General features: G+C 44.7%; 2 protein-coding genes across 4 annotated transcripts in view; one reads left to right on the top strand and one right to left on the bottom strand.

Annotated features, from left to right (window-relative positions):
- LOC119176401 (uncharacterized) overlaps nt 1-23,940 on the top strand; it is a 75,094-nt gene that overhangs the window by 34,754 nt on the left and 16,400 nt on the right. For 2 of the 3 annotated variants that reach the window (XR_012894232.1, XM_075889275.1), the window contains exon 1: nt 5,908-6,423. The exons of the other annotated variant lie outside the window; for it this stretch is intronic. The gene's annotated coding sequence lies outside the window, so the exon portion shown is untranslated. Of the gene's footprint in view, nt 1-5,907; nt 6,424-23,940 lie in introns of those variants that run through there. 3 annotated transcript variants of the gene reach the window in all.
- LOC142803688 (uncharacterized) overlaps nt 1-23,940 on the bottom strand; it is a 94,766-nt gene that overhangs the window by 56,899 nt on the left and 13,927 nt on the right. The window lies entirely within an intron of this gene.

Genomic DNA, 23,940 nt, shown 5'->3' with positions numbered 1-23,940 from the left:
TATTTTGCAGTTGAGTTATCGGAGGAGTGCGGATTTACTCATGGAGATCAGCAATGCATTCTATGCTTGAGTGCGCAGGATTTGCTGAAGTCATATTCCGGGAATTATTTTCTTTCAATATGGAGGTTCTGCAATTTACCCGCCATCGTGGTCTAGTATACGATGCTCGACAGCTGACCCGCAGGTCGTGGGATCGAATTCCTGCAGCGACAGCCGCATTTTCGATATAGAGGCGAAAATGCTTCAGGCACGTGTGCTCAGATTTTGGTGCACGTTCAAGAGCCCCAGGGGGTCGAAATTTCCGGAGTCTTCTGTTACTGCGTGTCTCATAATCATCTGGTGATTTCGGGACGTGAAAATCTAACAATAACGCTTAAGTTCAGCAGTCTGAAGGCAGGGAAACGTTGTCTTTTGTTGTTTATGTTGATTTATTTACTCAATCCACACGATTAGGTTGCTGCCGTATGCTTCCACCGTCCAGAGAAGTCATGCCACACGTAGATCAAATCGGCTTGGCAAGGTATGATACAGTGACCATAGAATGGTACGGTCCGAAGTTCGCCTATAGACTTGAATAAGGAACGACAGAAACTGATACACAAGAAGCCAATAAATGAGCTAGCAGTGAGAGGGAACGTACAGGAATCCAGAGTCTCGCTTCAGAACAGGTTGGCGTCTGGCCTACATACAGGACAGATGCCAACCTCTGCAGGCAAGTTGCATATTACAGCAATCACAGCTATAGCTATTCACCGCGAAACTTCATTTGGACGCTATTATCACGGCAGATTTTGCCAACGAAACCCCGCAACTATATCGACATCCAAAAAACGTCAGAGGTTCGCAGGAAGATGAACACTCCGTGTAATCATTTTACCAATCTGTCAAATAACGCCACTGGAACCAGGATTCGAATAAGACATTCGTTAGGTCAACAGTGACGTCGGTCAAAAAATGAAGGGCTTCGTTACAGGGGGCAGCAACTTTCTTGTTCAGGCATTGACATTTCGTCCTCCTTGCTTCACTATATATTGTTCGCTACAAGGATATACCCTGAAGTTTTTATTCTTGTGTGTGTGTGTTTCCGCGCATGCGTGCGAGGGAAGTATCAACTACCTGTCATGCACGTTCTAGCGTGTGTTTGTATGTGTGCCTGCTACATATACACAAGCAAAGTTTACATCTTTAGGGAGGGAAGGAGGGGTGTAGAACCCCTTCCCTATGGCTACGCCGATGATGAGTCGTTACGTCAGGGCACTCGTCATAAAAGTGATAAAAAAAAAAAAGCCCCCGACTCCATATTCGTGGCTCGACTGAGTATAGGATTTACCTCAAATGTTATGCCACTCAGATATGTTTTATAAGCGTGGCAGCCCATCGTTCTGAGGTTTGCCGTTCCCCCGCGATTCAAAGGTGAGGAGCTATAACAAGGTTCAGAAAAATAGACCAATAAATCTTGCATAATGAAACGTGACCAGTAAAAGGCCAAAAAGGCGTGTTCAATGATTCGCATAGCTTGAATAATGTATAACAGTACCACCTGGTGTTAGTGGGTTTTATTTTTTTTTATCATTCTTTCTTTTAGAGGCGGGCTGTTTGGACTTCAATCGAATTCCACCCAATTTATATCTAAGCCCTACAGTCGCCGACTCGATTATGTTTAAAGCGGGCTCGAGCTGCGGCAGCAGAGGACGGGGAAATTGGATTTTCGCGAGGGACGAAAGGTCCACGCATGTGTCTGGCGATCTCATAAAGAATTCTATGATTCTGTGTATACGGTTTGCCGTATGGGCGCATTATCGGCTTAAGACAGTTTTATTTCCTCGCTCTACGTTAGCATGTTTTGTACATTTCTCGCAATCAATTTCAGCCCGTGGTCAAGTCTTTCATAATAATCGCTTTAGGGGCTGCTTCACGGAAGTACTCCAGCTAGCCGAATGGGCATTTCTTCGCGACCTCTTTCGCCATTACATGTTTTTTTTTAAAAAGACGACAGCCTTTCTTGGGATACTTCCACGCAGAAATTTTGGTCTGTCTTTTTGTCTGTCTGTCACTCGAAACGATTCGTCACCCAGCCAAACGCCCAGCCATCTTGATCTAGTAGCTGCGTTCATACTTGTGAATATGTCCATCAAAAAGCAAATATTACGCATATTTGAGGCGCAATATCTACACTGAAGTATTAGGTGGTGTGTTTCTTTATAGAAAATACATGGAAGCATAATTCCAAGGAACCCAGTGTTTCTTACACTGCGCTGACAATGCGACGCTACGCACGAAAAAGCGGGCGTTTCTTACGCTTCGCTAAGACGGTACGGTCCTGCCACCTACGAGCGGCTCTGCGTTCTACACAAGCTTCTGTTTCCCGACATTACCGCCAGATGGCGTTTGTATCTCATGCAGCGCCTCTAGACATAAGATTATCGTCTTTCCACGACGTTTGCAGCGATGCACGCAGATACGTGGCCAATTTTCTCTCATCTTTCTTCCACTCTAGCTTTAAAGAAACCGACGAAACTAAAACGGCTTGGGAAGGTCCCATAAAACATGCACAGTGTAAATAGAGACAGAAACTAAGTGATAATAATTAGGGCTGGGATATAAAATATGCTGCTATTGCGGTGTTTTCAATAGTGGCTCGCTTGGCACATTGACGTTTTTTACAGCAGAGCTGTTGTAGTGAAGGTTTGTCGCACGTAGTAGATTGAAAATTATCGCCATCACGAACCAGAACGCACTCGACCACTATGAAACAACTATGCGCAGAAGGTTAGAAAAAGGATATGCAACGCATAGCCCATAATCGATGCTGTCTGCCCGTGCGTCCTCTTGTTAACTTTTGTTGTGGGTCATTGCGGTTATTGGTGGGATTTGCCGAACTTTTGCGGTAGATATATAGGTTTTACGGGAGGTTTACAGAATAGCTGTTATGGCCAAGGAGTAAAAATATAGAGCATGAGAGAACGACCACGTAGGGAGACATAATTGTAGCGGAAAACAGATAGAAGAAAATGAAACAAGACATAAGGAAGACAGAGAAAAGATAGCAAATAGCGAAGCAAGTACACGTTGTGAGATGATATAAAACAGAAAAGAAAGAATAATAAGAGAGCAAGCATAACAACTTATAATAAAGTATAGTAAGACTTGGGAAAGAGACTAGGCAAGAAGCAAAAGCCTATAGCCCAGCCAGCACTAGAAGGGGCGCCTATACCAGCTTGCTTTATATATATATATATATATATATATATATATATATATATATATATATATATATATATATATATATATATATATATATATATATATATATATATATATAAACTTTCTTTACGATCGACAGAGACGAGAATGGTCTCAAACATTCTTTTTCGTGCGGCACCCCGTGTGGTTATCATGCGTTGAAACGTAACCGTGGAACAGAAACTCTGTCGTTCAGAATCGGTGTTCAAGTTTATGTCATTATGCATATATATATATATATATATATATATATATATATATATATATATATATATATATATATATATATATATATATATATATATATCGCTGACCTTATGTCCTTGATATGACCCACGCATAAGACACGTGGGAAAAACCCTTTTCAAATGTCAACGTTAGATCACATTTGATTCACGCACCTTCTCCCTCCCCCTTTTCCCTGTTCCCGCTGCAATCTTCATCACTGTGCTGGCACTTTCGAGATAATAAATTCCGTGCCAGCGGCCCGATAGCTGCGTTTGGCTTGGATTGGGGGTCGAACCAATTAAGCAAAAGATACAAGTATAAGCACAATGCTTCTGTTTGTCTATCATTCGGTTGTCGTCCACGTTTCGAAGTGTGCGGCTGTTATGTCCCGTCAGGAGTAAGTATAATATGTCCCTTGTTCATCCTGGCCAACGTTTCGGTGGCTGCACCTATCGTTTGCCACAGCCTTAGCTTGGCATCCGTGGCACGTTAGGTCGAACTCGTCAACGCAACCTCGTCACGTTGGGATTTGATGGATGTGGAGATGGTACTTTCAGAATGAGGACACTGCAAATAACTGAGAGAATGAGAGGTTATATAAAGTATAAAGATCGATGCTGCGGTCATTTACGTCTTTTTTCTTGCACACCTCTTATCTGCAGTCTTCGTAATTTTTTTTAAACGGTCTACATTGCGAAGTCCTGAAATTAACCAACTGCCCAGGTTTCGGAATACCTAACGAATGCTCATATGCCGCAGTGTATACACTCCGTAAAATTCGTAACGCGTGCAATCTAAGAAGCGCAAAGTTAACCAACGTGCTCTGTATAATTCATGACACGTATGCAAGCACTCGAGGAAAACCAACGCAACCTATCTTACTTTGGGAATCCCTTGGCTTGCTAACGTCATGAAGCAGAGTTGTAAGGGTCGGATTTGTGCGATGCATCAAAATTGATGTAGAGCGCTAAGTAAAGGTGGCCGTGTTAACGAGTTAAAGGTTCCACTTTGTACCTGTATTGTATCCACAGCAAATTAACAATTTTACTGGCGAACATTCCCTGGTTCACATGTACTAAAATATGCAATACGGGAGGAAGACCACCGCTAAAACTCAATTAGTACAGCATCACATTTGTTACCTTATAAGTTTGTAGGCTCGTCCTATACTTGCGGCAAGCTGTCTTATTGTCCTCTGCAATTTATTTACATTTCTGTGAGATTTATTACATGACCGCGACTTCATTATGTTGTTTCTAACAAATAAAATGAGTCCATGACTAATTCTTCCCTACCCTATTCCCCCCGTTCAACTAAATGAAAAATTCTTCGATTGACCCACATGCATTGAAATGGCAATGCGGATGCATTCGGTGTTTCAAAACTTTCTTCATATGACGCCCCATATGACAGGAAACAAAAAGAAACGACCCGCGCAAAAGTCTCACATCAGTGGTGGTACCTGTTGATAAAAAAAAAAAAAAAGATTGTGAAGTTTCGCTACGTTTAAATGCCCCTCAACTCCTCCTGCCTTCGATGTACCAAATTTTCTTTGATATGTCGGGTTTAACGTCCCAAAACAACCATATGACTATGAGAGACGCCGTAGTGGAGGGCTCCGGAAATTTCGAACATCTGGGGGATCTTTAACGTGCACCCAAACCTAAGCACACGGGTCTACAGCATTGCCAGATTTTAGCCAGCCGGCACTCGTCAGTCCTCGAGCTAGCGTCGTCTCTTCTGGCGACACTTCTTCCGGAGAAACACTTCTTCCACGAGAGACACTTCTTCCCCGACACTTGCCAGTGTGAAGTCTGGCACAGCAGAGAAGCGTTTCGCAGATCGAGCACTCACGTAGATTCAATGAGCGCGTCCTTCATTACGGAGCTCACACGTTCTCCCCCGCCAACGACGCACGTCGCGCACTTCTCGTGTTTCAAAACACGAGCGGATGAGTGACTATACCGCCACATAGCATGCACCCTTATACATATACCGTTTTCTTGATGTCTATCTGAACTGGGATAGGGGACCACGCTTGGCTGGGGTCCTTGGCGCGGCGTGACGCTGGTCAACTCTTTTGTTTTGCTTCGTTATTCCCTTCCACGATAGCACCCCTTTCCCGCGGACAACACCCCTTATCGACGCCTCGTGTCCTAGCTCCTGGCCGGCGACTTTCTCTTTCTTTCATTCTCTCCCTCTCTTGTGCCCGATATTCTTTCTTTTACGGCGGGCGAGATCGATCCTACTACGCCGTCGTCGACGGCGCTGGGCCGGTTCGGTCGACCCGCCGACAACGCTGAGCGCGTTTCGCGGTGAATGAGTCGAGGGGGGATTAGGAAAGAGAACTGAGACAATTCACTCGCTGTGTCCCTTCCCCCTCCTTACGATACCTCCTCCCTCAGCACGCACCACATACACACGCAAACTTCCAACCCCTCCCGCCGCCGTCTACCTTCTTTCTGTTGTACAACGTAGCGCGCTGCCGGTTTCGCTCGGCCTCTCTGTGGCGCGGGTGAGTGCCAACTCAAACGCGCCGCGCTCTCGAGCGCTTCTCACAAGCGCCCCGAGTCGTGGTCGGCGCGGCGGCTGTCGGAGTCGTCCGCGCGGTTACGTCACTGTTTCTCCTCTGCGATCGTCGTCCAACCCCCACAAGCCGGCCGGCGCTTCTCGTGTATCGGATACGCGTTTGCCGGTGGATATCCTTACAACAGACCTTTTTTTTTTTCTTTTTTCACATACACAAGTCGTCCATCCGACAACGAGGAGAGACTGGACAGATGCCGACGTTGCCGTGGGGGCGTGTTTGTCTTTGATGCCATCGCCGGACCTGATGCATGCGAGAGAAAGTTCGGGATGTGCGAGAATATTTTTCGAAAGGAAGTTGCCGCGTTGACTGAAGAGCTGGCCTTTTCCCCGTTCCCGCTGAAGCTGCGTTGCAGGAAGAAAGAGGTGAGTCTCGTGTTCGAAATGGGTGACGAGTGTTGCACCTGCTTTTCGTTCGAGCTGGGGTCTGTGAACGGAGAGAAAGAGAGGGGGAGAGAAAGACGATTCTTAGGAGTGAAATGTGCAGTTGCTCTACTAGCAAGCTATAAATCTATAAAATTAACGTTTCTCATGCAGTTATCGGTTTGTCAATTTCCGGTATTTCTAGCCATAAATTCTACAAGCACTGGTATAACATGTTTTTGCCGAGACATCAGTATCATGTTGTTTCATGATCAGACATCAGAAGCAAGGTTGTATGCTGATTTTTTTTTTCGGGGGGAGGGGGGGGGGGGGGACCCTGCTAATGTAAAGCAGGAGACGGGCAAGCAAATGGTCATTTTGCGCTTTGCCAAAACGGCGAAAAAAACTCCGGGAGGTAGGCGGGGGAGGGGGGGAGGGCACGGGCCATGGCAACGCCACTGATCAGAAACACTTGTGGGTATCGTTATGTGCCCATCTACATAGGCACACTTTTAGTATTGCGGGCCGTATATGCCGACACCAGTTGGATGGTTCTCATTAAATCATCAAATAACTAGATAACTTCAACAAACTACGATAACGCCAGCAATACGAGGGCGCACACTTTGAAAAGAATGCCTTTATTTTCTTGAAAATAAATGGAGCTATCTCTGTAAATTAAAGAGGTCTTATCTTCGCTTAATAGATAACCAGGCAATACCAATTACGCGGTGGTTATTCATGGCAACAAACTGAGCAACATTGTCTTCACCTAAGAATGAGACGGTTTAGGTATTTCCTAAGTGGTTTTTAAATGCAGGGAAAATGACGATGTTTTTTGTCGCTTTCAGAATTCGTTAACAAGACAGCAATAACGTAATAAGCTTGGTCGATTAGGACATCGTTACCTAAAAGGACGATTGGGGAACACGGTGACTGCGGAAATGAATAACGAAACAGAGAATGGCTCGTACGGATATCATTTGAACATAGAAGTCGGAAGCAGTTCCGCATGTGCTTCAGAAAGACCCACGTGATCAGTCAATATATACATAACACTTACGGAAACATAAGGTAGCAAAATAGTCATGTGGATTAAGTAAATAAATCATCTAATGTACTGCACGGGAACGTTTTCTTGGAGTGGAGAAAAACAAAAGGGACTGAAGAATGTTTAACAGGAGAGGAAAAAAAAAATTGAAGAGGAAAGTGTTCGTATCAAAACACGAACACGAATAAACGTTCGGCGTCTATTCCGTCCCAAGTTTCGTGTATTTAGGTGCCTCTGAAAAAAAAGTGATGAATGGTTGAATAAATTTTGCTAGGTGGCCGCACCCTTAGGGGGGCAATAACTGTCACTGCCGGCGGTGGCGGACATTGCCCTGTGAGCATGGGCGACACCGCACGAGGAAGTTCGGCCCGAAAAGCGAAGACGTGCAATTTCAATGCCTCGGTGGTGACTGTATTACGATCTATGATCTCTCTTCCTCGGACCTGTGAACTGACAGATGCAATGCGATGCATCTCGGGCTACGTACGAAAAGAAAGAAAGAACAATGCAATATGAAGCATCGCCCCTGTCAAAGTGTCAGAGCGGCCTTTCTGCTTCATCTTTTCTACGGGGCAAGAGAGGGCCATTTCGATCATTCTTGTTCGGGCACAAGATTGATGACCCGGTCGAAGTTGTACGTAAAAAAGGTTTCCGTAGAGGGTCATACCGGAGTCAAGCTACGATTTGCGCTGCTTCATTGTGGGAGTGTCGATATGATTTTCTCTAGACGCCAGCGCTTCGTTGCATCTAAGTTTCGATTTCGGCACTGGACTCATTCACTGGTTTTGAGATTGCTGACTTAACCGTCAGGATGACAGGGAATGTTTTCGAGCTCGTTTTGGTACGGTAAAGAATGTAATAGGATCAAAGGACAAAAGGAAGACGAAAAAAAAAAAAAGAAAACAGTGGGATGAGCATTGGCCCTTTGTTGCTATCTTTGACCGCACCGAAGAAAATGTGAAAGTATCATCGCAATATAATACTTTAGTGTTGTGGTAATATGATACTAAGTGGTTTCTTTAGTAACGCGAACATGAATAGAATAACAACCTGAATGACATGTGCACCAACGTCTGCAAGAACGCCAAGGATACAGTCAATTATAGACGAAATATTACGCAAAAGTAACTTGTCTTCGGGTCGTTGCACCACACGCTAACGATAACCGATGGCAGAGGCAAAAATGTGTGTTCTTTTTAACAGGAGACCGGACTATGCAAGCGAAGTGGGTTACGCTAGGGGCAACTCTATATAGGCACCGTCAATATTGCGGAAGTTGTGGTCTTATACGCCTTGGAATGAAAGCCGACTTGTAATAATTACATTCACCGCCTCTTTGATGCTGCGTCGCACCTAGACGGTCGGGCGCAGACGACTTGAGTGAAGGCATGCTATGGGACACTATGCAAATAGATGTCTTCCGAAGAAGCAACCGATTCCGCGCCAGCTTCATTTCTCAGCAGTCGAAAAAAGAAAAATAAAGAGAAGGAAAAAAGCTAAAAATTCGCATTAGGGAATTAAAGAAAGCAGTAAGGAAATAAAAAAAAAGACCTTTGGGTTTTACGTCCTATAATCATGATGTGGTTTCGAGACGTCGCAGCGGAAAGAAGGGTGAATCTCAGTGGATCCATGACGGACTCACTGGTAATTGAGAAGCAACTCTGTTCAGAATTTTCGTAAGTGCGGGCCAAAAATAGTCAGAGTGCCTAAGAGCAACAAGCCTTCGTGCATCGACACACTGAAATGCAAAACCTAAATTTGCAATCCCACCTTTTATTTTCGTTTCTGCGTAGCGTTGTATGTTTGTAACTATTGCATTCGCAAGCATTTCGCGGTCTGGACAAACGATCTTTCAAAAGTTCGTTTTTCTTTAATTCGAATTATGTAAGGACATGTTGGCGCACTAATTAGGCGCCGGCCACTCGCCCTATTTTCTGAGCATAACAAATCAGCAGAGCGTATAGTACAACTTGGCATAATAGTCAAGACTTGACATTTAAGTCAATTACAGAAAATATTCAACAATCACATATATGTAAATGCACGGTGATGTTAAAAAAGGAAGTTGACTAGTAACCATTACATCGCATAACCTAGACAAGAAAAAAAAAAAGTCAACGGTCACATAAACATGCACTGTAACGTCAAAACAAAACAAAACTTAAATGTGCTAGTAACGGCCAAGAATGTTATTGGCTATAAGAAAATTTTTCATTACAGTGATTTTCTTGCCATTTCTTATTTGTTTACTCGTCCTGTTTTTCTCTTCTTGTTATGCAAAGAAACAAAGACCGGGTAATTTTTTTTTCCCCAGAACGTCCATGGAGCGCACTTCACGAAGAATGTATTGTGGACCTTGAAATATGTATGCTAAAAAGGTGCTTCTTTAAGTTTTCCTGTTAAAGACTCCCGCAAGCTATTTAATCATGATGGTGCGTGCCTAAAATATACGCCTTGTGTGTACGTGCTGTGAATGAACGGAGTACGTTTCGTGTTGCAACCTCGTCATCTGGTGCGGAATGCCAAGTGCCCATATCTGCACGTTCCATTTTCGTCCTTCAAAACAAGCTTTTTTTTTTCTTTATACCACTCGTTTAGTAAGCATCTGCATCGTCGTTGCAGCAGCCAAGAAGCTGAGCTACATGTCATACAGGCAAGAATTGGGCCTTAATGAGCTGATGCCTTCTGTGAAGTTTACGAGCACTCTTCGTGAAAGTCGACAGCTCCCCCCCCCCTCTTTCTCTCTATACCTACTCTTCATTCCACTCGACAATAGCTGTCGAAAAAAAAACTAAACATGATGAAACAACAAACAACGTCTAAGTGGTTTAAAAAGCAGCTGCTGCGAACGGGAACAGCTGCTCAGATAACGCGCGCTACTGGCTCTCTAGATTCCGCAGCATGTTTCGGTGCTGTCTTTCGCTATCCACACCTAGTATGATCATGGTGTAGCCAAGGAGTGGTGGTGATGGTGTGTGTGTGTGGGGGGGGGGGTTACACCTACCCCAAATTTTGAAATTTTGCATTCCTACACGCACGCACACGTAAACGCACACACGCTCGTTCACAATTGGATGGTAACCTCTGAAAAGTTCGCAAGGCTAGATTCTCAGGCAACCTACAACATCCTACTCCCCCCCCCCACCTCCTCCCTACATGGTCACGCCCCTGAGTGGGATATACAAAGGAGGGCTCGATTGGGGATCACGCAGAATGCCAGCCTGTGTACAGCTTCATTATCACGATTATTCCTGTTTTATCGGACATGTTGTCAAAGCGTGGCTTGGATTCGAGCCCACGACCTCATCCCACTCCTGCTCGTGTAACGGGTTAACGCGACCTCTTTCTGTATTCGCGAGCCGTGGAAAGCTGGCGGATTTATCCTCGCCCATCGGCCTCGTACATTCATCAACAACACATCCAAACGCAAGAAGGCAATCATCTTCAGTCCTGCTTTCCCGGGCCAAGGAAGGGTTCGGCCTTTCACGCACGCGCCCATTAGACGGGGCAGCGGCATTCCACGAAGAATAGGGCGTGGTCCTTATATTACATGCCACGCAGTGTGTCTTATCGACGAAGCACCGGTTTGCACGAGACGGCGACGTTAGGAGGGGACCTACCTCGCGAACATACGTTATACTAGGTCAGCGGTTCGCTTTCTTTATTATTTTTTTTTCTCTCTGTAACTTGTAGGGGATGAGATGACCTGTGGAGGTTCGTTGGCGTGCTGGCGGCGTCGGCGTGGAAAGAGGGGCCTTCGTCTTTGCTGTCTTCGCGTAACTTTTTTAAAGAGATTCGTAAGCGTTCGAAAGTGCACGCTCGATTAACAGGGAGGTAAAAGGATTGGTTTATACGAAATGTGAGATCGCGAACTCAAAAAATACCGTACTGCGCATACGTATGTTCACTCTTCTTCCGTCTTTTTAGGTGTGGAGTGCTTTGATGAACCCGAGCGAAACCGTGAATAAAGATAGCAAAAAGAGTGGAAGCAAGCGAGAAAATCAAGGAAAGAGAAAGAAACAGAGAAATGGGAAAGAAAATTGTAAAGAAAGAGACAGAAATGAAGAGAGAGAAGAAAAAAAACGTAAGGAAAACAGGAAAAGAGAGAAAGAGAGAATGAGAAAATCAAAAGAAAGAGAGAGGGCTGCCCAGCTGCACACTTCAATCAGTCTTGGCACCAGTTGGGCGAAGCTGGCTAATTTTCTTTTATTTACATGCCTAACAAACAAGTTAGAAATAGGCAAGAGTGGCCAGGAAACGGTGAGAACTGTAACTTACTTTTCATTTCATTAAGAAAGGGTGCAAGGATAGAGAAGGAGCGAAAAGATGGTTCCAAACGGTTAAAGCAAGCTCTTCTCGACTGGATGAGCTCGAAAAGTGATGTGGCGAATAGAAGCCACCCTTTCCGCGTGCTAACATGATGCGTGATGAGGTGGCTTTAATGAGGCTATAGTTTTTTTTTTCTCTTTAGTTTGCCCACACAACCCCGTACTGGCGTGTCTAGGCCCCGAATATTTAAAGCGGGGCGAGGCGTTGCGCATCGTCGGCGAAACGTAAACCATTAAACTTTTCCAAACCGGCTCCGTAAAAGGAAAAAGGAGGGCCTCGCGGCGTTAGCCCTAATTGGACCCTCTGGTGAAGAGACGTAATTGCGCCAGATGATGTGTGGAACGGTCCACTGGGACGACTGTCTTAACTACTGTACTTTGTATTGGAACAGGGAAAATGCAAACGTCTAAAGGAAAATGCGCTGACAATTAAACGTTCAGTGCGTGCCCCGTTAATCGCCCTCAGACCTTAGGCCTGTCGCGCTTTCAAGTAAGCCAGCCACTTGTTTAAAGGAAATGGCAAACAGAAACAGCGAGTTAAATAACCAGTGAAAACAACGACAAAATAATTAAAACAACAAATGAAGAACGATGCGGTTCGTGCTTCTGTTGTGAACGGTGTCTTTGTATTCGTATTTTGTGCTATGACGTCCCCTTCGTTATAACTTGCACGCACGGACAATTAGTGACAGGTTGTCTCGGTTATGGCAGAATGCACTCGAGATAAGATGGACTATTTATTGTGCTGTCACTTCGTTTCCGACAGTTGTTTATGACCCGCTGTCACTGCGCTGAATTGGTGTAAAGGGAAATTGCTTAACAGTCAACGTAAGTCATGCAACGCTACTCAAAGCACAGATATCCTCCACCACAAATACTCGGATGGCTATTAAGGAGAAAGCCTGAGATATCCCCTAAAACGTGACCTTCTGTGCTGGCGTCAACACGAGCTATGCAAAACAAAGACCACGATGACGTGGGGACGTCACCTGATCAAATAGTCATGACGTAACTGTGACGTCATAGGTCGCCAGAATTTGTGACGCCATAGTGATGTTAGAATGCTCTCAGAGAGAAAGGTATCAATATAACCGACTGAGAAGTAAAATCAGTAGACGAAAGCCTTCGAGTATAGAGTTTTAGGAAAAGACACAAAAAACAATGTGGCTTTTTTTTTTTTACGTGCGCTTCTACACAGCTGCACCGAGGCTGACACGTCTCGCTTTCTCCATATGCTCGTTCAGACTGTTGCCAGAATGAAACAATTTCAATGGACCCCGGCCATGCCCGCATTCATTCTACACGTGTTTCACCCCTATATAGCTGTGTCACTAAACGCAGAAGCAGCCTGTTAAAAACCACAACAAAGCAGAAAAAAAGTGTAGAGGGGCACAAAACGTGCAGGCTACAATAAGGCTTGAGCGTTTTTCGTGCGCAGTTCTACTTCTCTTAATTTCTTGTTAACCCAGTTCAGTCAGAATAACCGGTTGCGTCAACAGTCACGCAAAGTGGCGCGCGGTTTGCCCGCGAACAAAAGCCAAACCGGAACAAAAATAAAAGCTTTCGCTATTGACGCGCGAGAGCGGATGACGTGAGGCATTCTCTGGCGCAGCGAAAAGGTGAGAGAGACGCGTAGAAAACTCCTGACAAAGGATTTAAGGGGCGCAGTAAAGAAAGAATAAGATACGAGAAGAATGCGCGCACGAAAACTACGCGCACTATAGGAGTTGCCGAAGTTGAACTTGTCGCCACTTGTGCCGCGAACTGTGCACGCCGGTCTCCGAGAAATCTCGCGTCGGTTGTAAAAACACTAGCTTGGGGCAACACCTGATTCCGTTCGCTCTTGAAGTCGACGAGTGAACAAAAACTCGTACTGACGTTTATAACTTCGCTTTTTAATGATGCTGACGCTCCAGAACGCTTCTTTTAATACTTCAAAGCAGCTGGATGGGACTTTGTGTGGTAACGTGACACTTTAATGAGGAGCTCACGGCGTCGTCATTTTCGGGATGTTGTACAGAGCGCGAAAGAAAGGGTGATTCCCGCCTTTTAAAGCGCTCTTCTTACTTGGCGAACTTTCAACCAGTGATACGTGCCCGTTACCGCAGAAGCCTTGTGACGCAGAGCGAGCTACTCGACACTGGTTAATTTCTTGCCAAGTCAGCTCGTCAAGGTACGTGCTATAATGGTGTCCCAAGCACACATTCGGTCGCGATCAGGGTCGATCCGGATCGGATTTTTCAATCTCGATCATCAGTGGTCACAGCTACACGGTCCAATCCGGACAGGGTATGACATCGACGTCAGACAAATCATTACCTGGGAGCCATGCCGGTGGCCACGCGCAGATCGCGGTCCCCTCGATCCCACTCGGCCCTGATCGCGATCGAAAGTGACCGAGTAGCAGAACCTTTTCCGGACCGAGCCTCATCTGGATCGGCTCAGGTCACGATCAGAAGTGCTACTAGGTGTTACGCCTATATAACACCAGGGGTGTGCGAACACGTGAAAAATCGATAACAGGTTCCGCGAAAAATGAACGAAGCATTGTCGCAAAACACGGCCAAGATCTGTTAGGCTGTCCGATTGGTGATGCGTTAGCAAAGCATACGCTACGTACATGCTCAGAAGGTCGAGGGTCGGAGCCCCGACACACAAGTCAATCGTTCGAACATCCAATCACTATAGTGTATACAAATATGTTTCTCATGCGGGTACTTATTATGAAGCTCTATGAGCAGGGTTTCCGTTGGGCGAACTTCAAAAGGCGCTAGAAATAAAGAGAAAAATAGGCAAAGTAGCCACGTCATTTAATGTTATCGCCTGATTTGTAGCCAAAAAGAACATGAGTAATATCATGAGCAGAGTGTTTGCTATTGATGAACAAATATAACGACTCAATATGTAACAGAAAACAGCCATGGCGCCGACTAGAAATTTTCGTCGTTGAGTCGGTCGAAAACAAGCCAATTCGGCGCAATTTAGTCACCAACGGCCACTCTGCTTATGAGTATGTCTTTGGGAAAAGCATTACGGCACGCGTGTGAACGGATGGGAAGTATATATACTAAGATTACATGCACATTAATGATTGGCTGTGATTTTAATGTTTTATTTATTGGTGTCTGGCAGTGGAACTGTCACGTTGGTGTTCGTGCATTCATTGGTTATCATTGCGTGTCGTCGCGCACCCGTACCGTAACTCGGAGTCCACATAGAAAGAAGCGCGTGGTTGCATACCTACTCCGCCAGGTGCCGCAACAAGTCCAGCTGCTCACAAAAAACAGTCGGTTCTGTCAATCAACTCATTCGATTATGTTGATTAATAATTATAACCCTAAACTGGCTCTTAAATAAGCCTATGCGTTCATCTCATATGTATTCAGTATGACTACTAAATTTAACAAGCCACAAGCCACAACTGATTTCGTACCAGCCTTATATTATTTAATAACTGTGGTAGGTACTTCCTAGCGGCGGTGCGAAGGCTGAGGATGCAGTGGATCTGGTGACCTCCCCCTTTCATACTTTCCTCCAAACCCTCAGTTCCCTTTCCCACCCCTTGCTACGCGATATATACTATGCAGGGCTGTACCATGCTATATATATAGGAGTTGCTCGGCATATATTCGCTTTTATGAGACGCATACGCCCCCGAAAGTGCGTCAATGTCACCGGAAGTCATGCAAAGCTTACACAGCTAAGGTGTCACCGGACTTTCTTCTGAATATTTAGAGAACCGGAAGTAAGTGCTCAACCGGAAGTGCACGAAAAAAGCGCTACTCTTGAAAGGATGCTGGCGCTGTTGTTGAAGCTGCCACGTGCTCTTCTATAGGACGTTAGTGTACGTGCATGGCACTCGTACCAGCGTTACAACGCAGCGAAGTCCCGAAGCTCCGAGTTCCTAGCACGAGTTATTTTCGTCGTGGCGGCGCTCCCTCCGCGCCGCTGTATCGGCGAACGCATCTACTTCCGGGGCCGCGTTTGTCGCGAGCCGTTTTGTTGAGCGACGCCGGAGCGACGTACACGCGATTTCGGATCTGGGTGGCGATAAGCGGGGATCAATGTGAACGCAAAGGATGACGGTATGCGGGTTACGTACAGCCCTGTCACCACCTTTAGCTCCTTCCATCTCCCTGGCGTTCGCCGATACAGCGGTGCGGAGGGAGCGCCGTCACGACGAAAATGACTGGTGGTAGGAACTCGGAGCTTCGGGACTTCGCTGCGTTGTGACGCTGTTACGAGTGCCATGCACGTACACTAACGTCCTATATTCCTGTTCAGGGGATCAACTGCTGCCACAATACTTCATAAAGAAGGCAACAGAATACCAATCAAGAAGGGTGTAAGGCAGGGGGACACAATCTCCCCAATGCTCTTTACCGCGTGCTTAAAGGAGGTTTTAAGAGGTCTAAAATGGGAACAGTTAGGAGAAGTTAATGGAGAGCACCTTAGTAACCTGCGCGCCGCCGGTGACATTGCATTGCTGAGTAACTCATGGGACGAATTGCAACTCATTATTACGGAGTTAGACAAGAAGAGCAAAAGGTGGGTCTTAAAATTAATCTGCAGAAAACGAAAGTAATGTACAACAACCTCGGCAAGGAGCAGCGCTTCGAGATAGGTAATAGCGCACTTGAAGTTGTAAAAGACTATGTCTACTTAGGGCAGGTAATAACCGCAGAGCCGAACCAGGAGATTGAAGTAACTAGGAGAATAACAATGGGGTGCAGCACATTTGGCAAGCACTCTCAAATTATGACAGGTAGATTGCCACTATTCCTCAATAGGAAGTTATAGGTATTAGCTACGGAGCAGAAACCTGGAGACTTACAAAGAGGTTTCAGCTTAAAGTGAGGATGATACAGCGAGCAATGGAAAGAAAAATGGTAGGTGTAACCTTAAGAGAAAAGAAGATAGCAAAGTGGATTAGGGAACAAACGGGGGGTTAAGGATATCATAGCTGAAATCAAGAAGAAGAAATGGACATGGGCCGGGCATTTAGCGCGTAGACAGGATAACCGCTGGTCGTTAAGGGTAACTAACAGGATTCCCAGAGAAGGCAAACGGGTTAGGGGGAGACAGAAGGCTAGGTGGGCAGATGAGATTAAGAAGTTTGCGGGTATAAATTGGCAGCAGCAAGCACAGGACCAAGTTAACCGGCGGAACATGGGAGAGGCCTATGTCCTGCAGTGGACGTAGTCAGGCTGATGATGATGATGATGACCTCCCTGGCTCCTTATTGCACCTCCTATTGGTGACATTATCTAGTAGATAATGTTGATGATGACGACGACGACGAACATTTTTATATTCATAATCATCTTAATACATCTTCATTTTATTATGTATCTTCTGAGGTACCTTAGTTGCTAAGATACTGTTCTGATCAATACAATCGACCAGATGAAACAGGTGGCCATCGCCATTGAGTCATCTCAGGCGAGGACAAGTGGTACCCAGTGTGTTTATTTTATTTCATCTATATATACACGCCGCGCCATTTTGCAGGATATCGGGAGGACATGCAAACTTCATACAACATTGGGTGTTTCAAGAAAAGTGTCCAATATTATTTAAAAATTACCTAAAGGAGGATCGACGTGCTACCTGCGGCATTTCCTTTACTGTGGAAGAAGGTACCTTCAGATGTGCACAAACAATATTTACGACAGTAGTCGTGGAAAATAAAACAATGAACTTTTCTTAGCCAATCGCAATAGCCGATCGAGTCCAATGGACGAATTTGAATCCTCCCTGCGAGTAGCGCATAGCCACTTTGCAATTTCCGAAAGGCGGCCACTGGTAATCACCACGGAGCGACGAAGTCTGGCTGATTTAGCAGGCGAAACCAAAACCGACGCACCAAACAGTGCATCTACCATTCACTTTAGAACTCGCTCAATGGCGGTGCACTGTCCCCCTCTCATTGCGGGAGGAGGATAAGCGAGCGTCGGTAAGTGGCCACGAAGCGAAGTGTCTAGATTGACGGCTGATAACGGTGAGGGAAACAATGTCGTCACTGAGGGCGTTTTCAAAGTGAATGGTAGATGCGCTGTTTGGTGCGTCGGTTTCGAGTTCGCCTGCTAAATTAGCCAGACTTAATCGCTCCACGTTGATTACCAGTGGCGGCCTTTTCAAAAATTTCGAAGTGGCTATGCACTATTCGCAGGAAGGACTTAAATTCACCCATTAAGCCCGATCAGCTAATGGCACTGGCTAAAAACAAATTGTTTTAATTTCTGTGTTTACTGTTTTAATTAATGTTTGTGCACATCCGAAGATGCCTTTTTCCACAGTAAAAGAAACGCTGCAGCTAGCACGGATATGGCTCTTTTATGAAATTTTTAAATAATACTGTACGCATTTCTTGAAACACCCTGTATGTTATTAGTAAAGAAGCACATCAGAAAACGCTTTCGTTAAAGACGGCATAGCAATAAAGTGCCCAATTCGTACAACAACTGTGTTGTGCTGGTGACTTCGAAAATGAGACAGTGACCAGAGAAAATAACAGGTAGTGAATTCGAATGATTAACAGGGTCCGTTATATTTCGTGGAACGCTACGACTTCTCCTCGACACGACAGCGAACAGAGAAAAAGATCAATGAATAACGTACAGATTAACGAGACGTCACGACGAAGAGGGCGATAGAGAGATGGGAAGGGGAAAATCCCGAAGGCATTTGCGGCAGCCTCGCAATTAAGAGGCTTGGAACAAAAGGGTCCCGACGCGTCCTTTTGCGAGACGTTCCGTGCCGCTGTGCTCGCGTGCCACGCGGAATCCCAAGACGCGGCAGCCAGGGGCTCACGCAAGTCGGCGCTATATACTAAAGCGGCAGGTGAAAGCCGTCCACGACGCTATAGGAGCTAGACTCGCGTGCTACTTCCATTCGGCCTCGCGCCACGACAACATTCGCTAGTAACGTGCACCGCTGCGAAGGCTGCAAGCAAGCATTTGGTTCTCCGCGAAACAAACAGGACGTATAGAAGTCATTGAAGTCGGTACAGCAGGAGAACGTGTAGGAGTCGTGTCGACCAGTACAGCGTCAAGCGTGCACGACGTATAGGAGTCGTTAAAATTGGTACCGCAAATTGGTACTTACACGACGTATAGAAATCACGGGCAGTGGCACAACGTGACGCAGACGGGACGTGTAGCTATAGGAGTGATGGCAAGGGATGTTTCACCAAGCATAGATGACTTATACAGGAGTCGGGGCAATCGGTACAGCACCAAACACACAGAACGCGTAGGCTTCAAGTCCGACTTGTACAGCGCGAAGTGTACACGACGTTGTATAAGAGTTATGGCAAGTGGTACAGTCCCAATCGGAGAAAACACACGGGGTGTAATGGTGATCGGTACAGCATCACGTATACACGGATTGTCTATATGAGTCATGGTGAGTGTGTGGTGCAGCGTGAGAAATTTGTGGTGTGTAGTAGTTAGTCATAGCAAGCAGTACAACCATCAACTAGCCTAAGCAGGATAAACCGGCTCGGCTTTCCGCTTTGGGTGTCGGCAAGGGGTGCAAAAGAGGCACTCCCCCTCCAACCTTTGTAAAATCACACCAGCACTTGCCCCCAATTCGAGCTACATTTACCCTCCCTCCTCAAAACATAATCCTTCCGATGTTTTCCACCCTTTCAGATTACGAGGATGGTTGATTAGACGATAAGTTCTAATGCTTAATACGGTGAGTTTCGTATGGAAGCAAAGATAACGATTTTATGAAGCTAGAGAAGTTATTGAGCGATAAAAAAAGTAAACAAAGACAGGGCAATAAGTTTGCAGATAAAACCTTCGTACAGAATTCGAGGTATACAGAAAGCTACCGATATAACCTAAAACTTTGCCTACGCATTCGTTCTATACGGAGAAAGTGGTGAAAACTGCTTGCTATTCCCAAACGTTATAGTGAAATTAATCAATAAATGTTATTTAGGATGCCTCCAGCCACTAAAACGCGGACTGTTTTCATTTTTTTGTTCAGATGTCCAAATTTTGTTTGCTTTTGTTTGGAAACTTTATAGAGTGTGGCTTTCGGGCTTGTTCTGTTGCTGAAACTGGTTCGTATGTTGATGTAAGCTAATTTTGATGAGCTGTAAATTTACAGATATAACAAAAAAAAAGAAAGGTCGCATGGCGCATGAAATTGTCGGGACATGTATGTATATACGACCTCATTCCTTGCACTGTGCGCTGTCGGCAAATTCGCAGGCTGTATGCTATAGATAACGTTTTTATATTACGAATATTGCGTTTCGTTCAGACGAACGTTGCGCCTTTTTACCGCTCTTGATTCGACATGCGTGCTGTGTGCATGACAGGGAGCTGTTATAAATAATCTCCCTTGGGCTACATGTCATGTTGGAAATTAAGACGAATTCTTTGTCGTTTTTTGAATAGAGAAATGTGGTAGTAAGAAATCATTAAAACGTGACAGCACGAACACATCATCACTAAGCTATGAAACTTCAGCATCTGTGTAATTGGTGTGCTGTTGGTATTTATACAACCCACGGACCAGTAATGACGCTGCAGCTATTCCACTTAAATTGTGCACAAAAGGAAATTTTAGCAAAACTTGGATCACCAAGGTTGACTTACATAGGCTGGATTTTTTCTGTTGTGGACAGTAATCATACTGTTAGGAGAAATGGCCAGTCAATGTATCACAGCCCTAAAAAAAAATACATGTCTAAGGGCAAAAACTATCGTCTAAGGGCAAAAAAAAAGAGAAATAAAAACAAAATGCAAGAGAAACAGCTCATATGGATGGTAAAATTGTTTATAAAGCAAAGTGTTAGCTAACTCTCATGCTGCACAGATCATTAGAGAAGACGGCCAGACAAACGAGAAAAGCGCTTAATAAGCACCCGACTTCCGTTAGAAAGCAGTTGTTTTAAACAACTGTGCGACAAATACAATTCACCTTGTTGAAACGTTTGCTCTATAGTAACATCCATCATACATGACATTCTGAACATTTCATGCTTTTCCGTTCGTAGATCATGTAACGACGTACCACTACCCCTTATAATGCCGAACCGTCAGAGGTCAAAATTGTCTCTCCCGAGTATTTTATTGCGTGAAAACATTTGTGCGCATACAGCTGCGCAGAACATTAGATTCGAGCTTTATTGACAGCAACAGTATGCCGTTGTAATCAATGCCACCTATTAGTACGTTATACGTGATATTCGTTATAACAGTACGAATAAAAATGGGATCTAAATATTCAGCAACGTCGCTCACACATGACTTCTAGACAAAAAAAAAAAAACATTATTCTAGACTTTAAACTTTCATGGCGATAAACGAGATAATCCAAACCTGTCACCTTATGACGCCTCAAAACTTTGTTCACATGGTAGCGCAAATTAAATAGGCTTTTTATTTTGCCCTGGATAACCAAAGCTTTCGCAGATTTTTCAAATGATAAGAAATGTGGTCGGGAATCGTATTTCAGCATTTATTTAGCTATTTATTTTACCTTTTTTATATTCAGTCTAGCTCGAACCAGCAATATATATATATATATATATATATATATATATATATATATATATATATATATATATATATATATATATATATTTATATTAGGAATGAAGATCGATGGTCCGGTGTAATAGATGATTGAAGAGAAGGACGCACGTACGAAATGTGGATTTATTAACGTTTCGGCTGGTGGACCAGCCTTCGTCAGAATGATTGCAGTATGTTACAGGCACTTAATATATAGGTAGGCGGATGTATACACAGGAACAGTGCACCACTGCCAGATGCTATGCGCAATGAAAGCAAGGTACATGCGCATGGTGGACACAACACCGCACTGTGACTCACAATCACAAAAACAAAGATATCGCGTAAAAAATAATAATAATCGCGTCACTGGCCAGTGAGATACCACGAGCACAGAACATATAAGAAATATAGGCAATGCGCCGAGCGTACATAGCACAAGATTGACTCTACAAAATAATAATAATAACGATACATAATGCACTTTTACGAAGGATTAAACATCCATTCACACACACACGAACGAGATAAGTCTGTCGCCGCATGAGGCCGAGCACGCACTGTATTCTACGCAATTATGCTAGCCAGTTTGCCCGCGTTTTCGTTTAAACCCCTAGAAGCCGTTCCGAACTTATGAATTAGAAATGATTCGCGTATCTCACGCTTATAATGCGACGTGAATCCCGCCTCCAATACAGTTGCCCTAAATGATTCAAAACTATGACCGGTAGTGGCGACGTGCCTTGAAATCGGCAGATGAGGCATGGAGTGCACATGGGCCTTGTGATTGTTGAAACGGTAGCGAAATGAATTTTCAGTATGACCGATATACTGCAAGTGACAAAAGGAGCACTCAAGCAGGTAAACCGCATTATCTGTGTCACAGGTGAAATCGCCACGAATTTTTAAAGTGAAATTGTTTGCGGAGCTTTTAGCCACAGCGGTGGTTGTCATCTGTTTGCATAACTTGCATCGAGGTTTGCGGCATGGATGGCAACCAACGTGTGAAATGTAATTGTTAGTCCGTACTTTGGAGGACGTGAGGATGTCCTGCAAGTTCCTACAGCGACGAAACACGGCGCGGGGTGGCTCTGAAAAAACTTCTTTTAGGTGATCGCTTTGCGTCAATATGTTGTGATGTTTCCTAAGAATGGCTGCTACATTGGGTGCGGAAGCGCTATGCGTGAGTACTAGGTTAGCATTATTGAGGCTATGGGAATGTTTCTCTGCAACATTCCCATAGCCTCAATCATTCCCACAGCCTCAATCATTCCCATAGCAGAAACATTCCCATAGCCTCAATAATGCTAACCTAGTACTCACGCATAGCGCTTCCGCACCCAATGTAGCAGCCATTCTTAGGAAACATCACAACATATTGACGCAAAGCGATCACCTAAAAGAAGTTTTTTCAGAGCCACCCCGCGCCGTGTTTCGTCGCTGTAGGAACTTGCAGGACATCCTCACGTCCTCCAAAGTACGGACTAACAATTACATTTCACACGTTGGTTGCCATCCATGCCACAAACCTCGATGCAAGTTATGCAAACAGATGACAACCACCGCTGTGGCTAAAAGCTCCGCAAACAATTTCACTTTAAAAATTCGTGGCGATTTCACCTGTGACACAGATAATGCGGTTTACCTGCTTGAGTGCTCCTTTTGTCACTTGCAGTATATCGGTCATACTGAAAATTCATTTCGCTACCGTTTCAACAATCACAAGGCCCATGTGCACTCCATGCCTCATCTGCCGATTTCAAGGCACGTCGCCACTACCGGTCATAGTTTTGAATCATTTAGGGCAACTGTATTGGAGGCGGGATTCACGTCGCATTATAAGCGTGAGATACGCGAATCATTTCTAATTCATAAGTTCGGAACGGCTTCTAGGGGTTTAAACGAAAACGCGGGCAAACTGGCTAGCATAATTGCGTAGAATACAGTGCGTGCTCGGCCTCATGCGGCGACAGACTTATCTCGTTCGTGTGTGTGTGAATGGATGTTTAATCCTTCGTAAAAGTGCATTATGTATCGTTATTATTATTATTTTGTAGAGTCAATCTTGTGCTATGTACGCTCGGCGCATTGCCTATATTTCTTATATGTTCTGTGCTCGTGGTATCTCACTGGCCAGTGACGCGATTATTATTATTTTTTACGCGATATCTTTGTTTTTGTGATTGTGAGTCACAGTGCGGTGTTGTGTCCACCATGCGCATGTACCTTGCTTTCATTGCGCATAGCATCTGGCAGTGGTGCACTGTTCCTGTGTATACATCCGCCTACCTATATATTAAGTGCCTGTAACATACTGCAATCATTCTGACGAAGGCTGGTCCACCAGCCGAAACGTTAATAAATCCACATTTCGTACGTGCGTCCTTCTCTTCAATCATATATATATATATATATATATATATATATATATCACTGCAGCATTTATAGCAATGGATCAGCCTAGGTGATATAAACCTCAATCTGACATAACATAACATGGCATAACACAACATTACAGAGGCATGAGGAACGAAATTCGTGATCGTTTCCGATATAACCGGTTATTCGCTATACCAGCCTTCGTTATAACGGGGATCAAATGTAT

Source organism: Rhipicephalus microplus, chromosome 3 (genome assembly GCF_043290135.1).
Source record: "Rhipicephalus microplus isolate Deutch F79 chromosome 3, USDA_Rmic, whole genome shotgun sequence".
Classification (NCBI taxonomy): domain Eukaryota; kingdom Metazoa; phylum Arthropoda; class Arachnida; order Ixodida; family Ixodidae; genus Rhipicephalus; species Rhipicephalus microplus.
The sequence above is the reverse complement of the archived record's forward strand: the minus strand, read 5'-3'. Positions and strand labels throughout refer to the sequence as shown.